At 51.6% G+C, this 6,221-nt stretch overlaps 1 long non-coding RNA gene across 1 annotated transcript; it reads right to left on the bottom strand.

The window, feature by feature from the left end:
• Positions 1–307: 307 nt before the first annotated feature.
• Positions 308–6,002, bottom strand: LOC134475636 (uncharacterized). Its single transcript, XR_010046811.1, has 2 exons — positions 5,817–6,002; positions 308–487 (listed from the first exon to the last, which is right to left on the bottom strand). It is a non-coding gene; the product is annotated as an uncharacterized LOC134475636 (long non-coding RNA).
• Between the last annotated feature and the right edge of the window lie 219 nt (positions 6,003–6,221).

The raw sequence follows: 6,221 nt of genomic DNA, 5'->3' as shown, positions 1-6,221 counted from the left end.
ATTCTTCAAAGTTGGACGGTGCAAATGTTCCCCGTAGGCACATTACTAAATCACTCGTGTTCACTTCCTCATGCATTGTCATCGCCTTTATTGCTGGTGGCCCCCTGGGAGGTGCTTTGTCCTTTCCAAGTCCACATGCAGTGAAACCTAATTCCCCCATAAGGTCAACATTGAACCCAACCACTGAATTTGATTTGGTTCTTGTTCAACTTGGTTTCTGACCAGAATCATGGAAAGAATCAAGTTCATGAACTGAGATACTACTGTGTCTCATGAATGAAGGGTATTTCTCCAACCCTCCAGTATGTGACTTGCTTTGAGATGTAGGGGGGTCTTGTACAGTTCTATTAGCTCTCTCATTCTTCTGGCATAACTATGAGAGACATCTGGCCTGGATATCCAGGTATTCCAAGGAGGGAGATGAGAGATATCTGAAGCAGAGGTGTCTCAGCAGAGCACAGCCAGGATCAGCCAAAGTCAAGATAATCTGTGGACAAATTAATGATAATAAAAGATGTTATAAGTGGCTGAGTTTGGAGGTTATTGGAGAAGTTTGTTGCGCAGCAGTAGTTGACAGATACAGTCTTCAAAAAGATAATTCCTGTTGGTCATGACTGCTTCTGCCGGGGCACTCTGGTTTGGGGCTAGCTGTGAGCATATGTATCCTTTTTCCTAATTCTGTGTCAGATCTGGTCTGTGTATTCCTGGCTTCTTTGTTGTTTCCCAGCTTCTTTCTTGAGTGCAACTTCTTCAACTCCTGGCCACTACCCCTTCTCCCCTGGAAGCTGAAAACTGGCTCTGAAAGCTGATCAAGAAGTCACCATGGCAACACCTCCACCCACCTGCTCTCCTCTTCCCCAAACTCTAAATTCCATCATTCTGCTTCACCCAGAGAATGAAAAATAAAACAAAATAATACAGAACAAGGAGATGAAAGCCTGCTCGCTTTGCTAGGCATGCAAACTCACACAAACACCTGACTGTAGGCACCAGTAGCTGGTCCAGTTTGTCCAGCAGCCGGGCTCCATGTGTCAGTCCAAGAAGCAGACACCAAGACACGATTGGACAAGCAGAAGATGATTGGAGGCCTTGACAGAGAAAAGCAGCAAAGACAGAGGAAGCGGGGAAGGGACAGGGCGAGGCTTCGAATGGACTGCAGGTCTGAAAGACTGTGGCAGAGAGTGGGAAGACGGGGGGCAGTGGACGGGGAGCCTTGACCACCGCCTGGTCGGTGTGGAGTCCTCAGGCCCGTGTCACCCTCTGAGGAGGACCCCATTCTGTGGGAAGGAACTCCTGCTGTGCCAGCTGATGGCCGAGGTAGTCTGGGACTAGCACAGCCTCACTGTGAATGGGGTCACCTTGTCCTTCAGGAGAGGGCCGAGCAATGTACTCCTGCCGATGCCCTGTTCCTCTAAACCCAGTCCGACCCTCACCGAAAGCTCTGCATGGAGAAACTTGCTTAAATAAGGTGTTGGAAGGCAGGGTGGTGGGAGAGGAGGAGGAATGCAATCTCTCCGAGAGCGTGTGGCCTTTCTAGAGCATCCTCATATAGAGCAGACATATGGAACACCTGCCGCAGAGCAGGTGCGCCAGACACGATGTCTTCCTTTGTCTAAATCTGGAATGCTCACCAGATGGCCTACGAGCAGGCCATAGGTTCTCGGTTGTTCATGAAAATGGTGTTGATTGTCAAGGATTACAGACAGCAAGCCAGGAGCTCGGGAAACATTTTCGTTCTTTCTCCTCGAAAGCAGCTGAAGACGGTTCACAAAGTCTTCAAGACCTGCTTTATAGCCTGCAAGACTCCGGGCAGGAGAGAGAAGGTCCTGGCCCAGAGTAGCCATTCATTCATTCATTCATTCATTCATTCAGCAAATATGATCGCATGGCTGTGCTCAGGCTGTGGGAGGGACCAGAGGAATGTCCCAGATACCACCCGCTTGCCCTCTGTGCCACGCGGTGCCGGCTGATGGCTGAGGTGAGCCCTGCTCTGTCCTCCTCTTTTCCCTTTGCTCTGGGCCCAGAAGGCTGACGTGTACGGACAGAATCAGGCTCCAGCTCCCTCTGGCCTCTGGCTGGGCGTGATCAGCGAGAGGTGTGAAGAAAGAGGCGGCTGACGTCCAGCACTTGCTCCTCTGAGTCCCTCTGCGGTCACCTGTATGTCCATGACTGGCCACCAGGGCTCCTCTCATGAGGGCTGATTCGACACAACTCCCTCCTTCGGGCTTCCCTAACTGACCCCTCCCTGCCGCCCTCCTGGGGTGGCCATTACGGGTTTGTGCTGCTACACCACCCTCGTCGTGAAAATAAACTCTCCTCTGTGTTTCTGAATCAGGTGGAACATCAGTCTCACCTGGGAGTGATGTAGGAGAACCACGAGACGGACTCGGCCTCCAAGGGGCCAGTGAACACTGCCTGTGTCAGCTCAGGCTGCGTAACAAGCACCACACACCGGGGGGCTCACACAGCAGAAGGGTGTTTCTCAGGGTTCAGACGGCTGGCGACTCCATGATCAAGGTGCTGACTGATTTGGTTCTGGCTTGTAGTGGGCTACTTTTTTCCTGTGTCTTCACATGGTGGTAAGGAGAGAGGAAAGGAGAGGAGAGAAGAGGAGAGGAAAGGAGAGGAGAGAAGAGGAGAGGAGAGGAGAGGAGAGGAGAGAAGAGGAGAGGAGAGGAGAGGAGAGGAGAGGAGAGAAGAGGAGAGGAGAGGAGAGGAGAGGAGGAGGAGGAGGAGAGAGAGAGAGATTGATTTGATTTTGGTTGACAACAAGCTCTCTGGGGTCTCTTCTTATGAGGGCATTAACTCCAACATGATCACTGGCCCCTTCCCACAACTATACCATCAAAACCTAATTTCCTCCCATTTGGACCTCTCTCCAAATTCTGTCACATTTGGGTGTTAGAGACTCAACACTTCCTCCAACCTTCCAGGGTGGGAGGAATATAATTTAGCTCATAAAAGACATCAGATTATTCTGAAAAGATTTCAGAGGATGATGCAGATCATATCTACAGTGGAAACTCACACAGCGCTCCTTGTCTGGGGAAGCTGGAGGTCAGGAAAGGCTCCGTGTTAGTGAGATTTTCTGTTGCTAGGACAAAACACCTGACACCAGGAGTTTAAAGAAGGAAAGGTTTCTGCTGAGTTACGGTTTCAGAAGTTTTAGTCCATGGTCTTCCAGCTCCAAGGCAGAAACATCATGGCGGAGGGATGGCCAAGGAAAGCAGTTGGAGCCAGAGAGACAGAAGGGAGCCAGGGCAGGAGATTTACCTTCCAGAGACGCCCCTGGTGACCAACATCCTCTCACAACTCATGGAGATCTGAACTCATGAATGGATTAATCCACCAGGAAGTGCAGGGCTCTCATGACCCTGTCACTTTCTGAAAGTTCCACTTCTAAACCCATGAGACTTTGGGGGGTCTTGTTGGATATAAATCATAATAGGCTCCTCAAGGGGGTGGCACCTTTTGCATGCCCTGTGCTGGCACAGGACGCTTCAGATAGAGTAATGCTCTGGGATGACCCTGAGGAAGGGAGAAGGGCTTGGGTTATCCTGGGAATGGAAGAAGGCTGAGTGTAGGGTCAGTGGTCCAGGGATGGTGGAGAGGAGGTGATGGAGAGGAGGCTGTGGAGGTGGGGTTTCCTGGGAGACGATGGATAACGCATCTAATTGGGAAGGGAAGAGGCCGGACCCCTGGTGGAAGACATTGTCTCCATCTGACTTCGGCCCTGCCCTGGCTCCTTGAGTCCTGAGCTCCGCGGCCCATTGAAGTTACGTTTCCTTCACGTGTGACCAGCTCACACCAATATGTCGGCCTTTGGGCTCTCTACCTCTCTCTCCTCTCTAAGAGCCAGGACTCGGGGTAAGGAACACTGGTCGAAGGGTACAGAGTTTCAGAGGTGCAGGATGAATCTGTTCTGGAGATCTAAAACCTCTGCTGAATGCAGTTAACAGTACTGTTTTAGGGGGATGCAGCTCGGTGGTTGAATGGTTGCCTAGCAAGCAAGCGGTGTTGCCTTTAATCTTTAGCACCCATGGGCAGGGGGGGAGGGGTGCGCAGGGAATGTTGTATATACTTGAAGCTTGTTAAGGAGATTGTGGAGCGTGCCTATGTTCCCAGCATTCTGGGAGGCTGAGGCAGGAGGATCACAAGTTCTAGCTGCACATGGGCAACTTACAATTGAACAAGACCCTGTCTCAAAATAAAACATAAAAACGGGGCTTGGGATAGGACTCAGTGCAAAGGTCCAGGGGTCACCGCTGTGTGAGCCACAGGCCAGAGGCCCAGGACAGGTCAGGGGGAGAATCAGCCCAATGTACCGAGAGATGCTGATGACAGTTTCCATGATGCCAGGGAGTGAGGGGGAGAGACACACACAGAGAGAGAGAGAGAGAGAGAGAGAGAGAGAGAGAGAGAGAGATAGAGAGAGCACTCAGCAGGACACCGTGGAATCTCATTTATTGGACCCATTATCTGAATTAGGGACAATTTCAAATTATGACCACGAGATAGACAGGAGAGATAAGGAGCACTTGTAATTTCCCGTGCTCCTGCTCGGCTGTGTGTGGGCATTGTGAGAGCCTCTCCTATCTTTTCTCACGTTTCAGAATCATTTAATTAGTTTTCTGGCCCCAGACGAGGAGGAAGGAGCTGGCCTTCACGGTGTCGTAGGCACTCCTCAGGCGCCCTGACCCTGGAAGTCCACGCGCAGCTGTTTCTCACTTAACCTTCCCTGCAGCTCTGCACAGAAAGTGTTACTGTCCACAGTCTGGGAGCAAATGAAACAGTGAGACTGGGCCCCACAACGTAGTCCCCAGAGTTAGCATGTCCATCTGTCCATTTGTCCATCTGTCCACCAGGTCATCCATTTGTCCATCCATCCTTTCATTATTTAGCATTTCTTACTGATTGTATTTCGTGGGCTGTGTTCTGGGCACAGGAGGTGCCATCAGGCTCATCGTCTAGTGGGGTGGGTGATCAGACTCCTCTGGGTTCCCCAGGTGGGATGTCTCAGCGAGGTTCTTACCTACCGCACACTAAGTATTCTGTAAATCCTTGATCTGGACTTGGGCGCTTGTTTGGGGTTTCTCAGAGGCCTAAAGAGCTACCCTCAGTTACCAAACTCAGTTGCCTGAGACTGAGGGGGAATCTCCCCGATTGTAAACTTTTTGCATTCACACTGAACTGGGATGATGGGTCACCATAGTTCAGTGAGTCTCAGTCAAGGGTGACTTTGCTCCCTGCTCCCCAGGGAGATGCGGTGTATGGGAGACTTGCTGGACTGTCATGACCGGGTGGAGGGCTGCTCCTGACCTCTAGTGGGCGGAGGCCAGGAATGCTGCTGAGCACCCTGCAGGGTTCAGTGCAGCTAAGGAGAGGACACTGCCCTGGTTGGGAGGGAGGCGGCAGCCAGGGGCAGGGAGACTGTGAAACTGATGGACGTGTTGGTCTAGAGGCCAAGGTGGGAACTAAATGTGCTGCATGGCCCAAGGACATCAAGGCCTCTCCTCACTCCTGCCTCTGAAGCAGTGTTTTTCATCCTTTCTTGGTCATAAGAGTTGATTACCTGAGATGTTTGTTAACAAGCAGATTTCTAGCTGCAGTACACGGTGAATTACCCATCTGTAATCCGAGAAGGCTGAGGCAGGAGGATCGCTGTGAGTTTGAGGGCAGCCTGGGCTACGTACGTAAGTTCCAGGCCAATCTGTACTACATAGTGAGATTGTCTCAGACAAAACAAAACAAACAAAAAGCCCCCAAACAAACAAACCAAAACACCAAAAACCAGACTTACCAGAGCCCCGACTTACCAGAGCCACGTGAGGCTCATCAGTGTCTCCTCTGCCCAGGTGGCCTATGCGATGCTCATGCAGCTGGAAGGGCTCCTGAGCTCACCTGGGAACCTCCCTGCCGTCCAGGGGCGGAAGTGGAGGCCGTGAGATCCACTCCAGCAGCCACTGTCACAGAGCTGGACACTGCAGGGCGGACCCTGGCTTTGAGAACTCTGGGCACTGTGAGGTTTTTACTGCTCTGTGCGCCCTCCCTGCAGAGCTGAGAGCAGAGGGCGGTGGGTGGGGAGACAGACAGGCTCCCCTGGAATGACCATAAAACCAACTGTGGGTTTTCTTTACTAGGAAACCGGTATCTCTCTGTCTGGTTTCGTTTGTACTCTGTCATGTGCTGTAAAGGATTTCGAATCTGCTTCCCAAAAGGAC

The sequence above is a fragment of the Cavia porcellus genome, unplaced genomic scaffold, assembly GCF_034190915.1.
Source record: "Cavia porcellus strain 051 isolate PalLab524CR breed Dunkin Hartley unplaced genomic scaffold, mCavPor4.1 scaffold_4, whole genome shotgun sequence".
NCBI classification, from domain to species: Eukaryota; Metazoa; Chordata; class Mammalia; order Rodentia; family Caviidae; genus Cavia; species Cavia porcellus.
The sequence above is the reverse complement of the archived record's forward strand: the minus strand, read 5'-3'. Positions and strand labels throughout refer to the sequence as shown.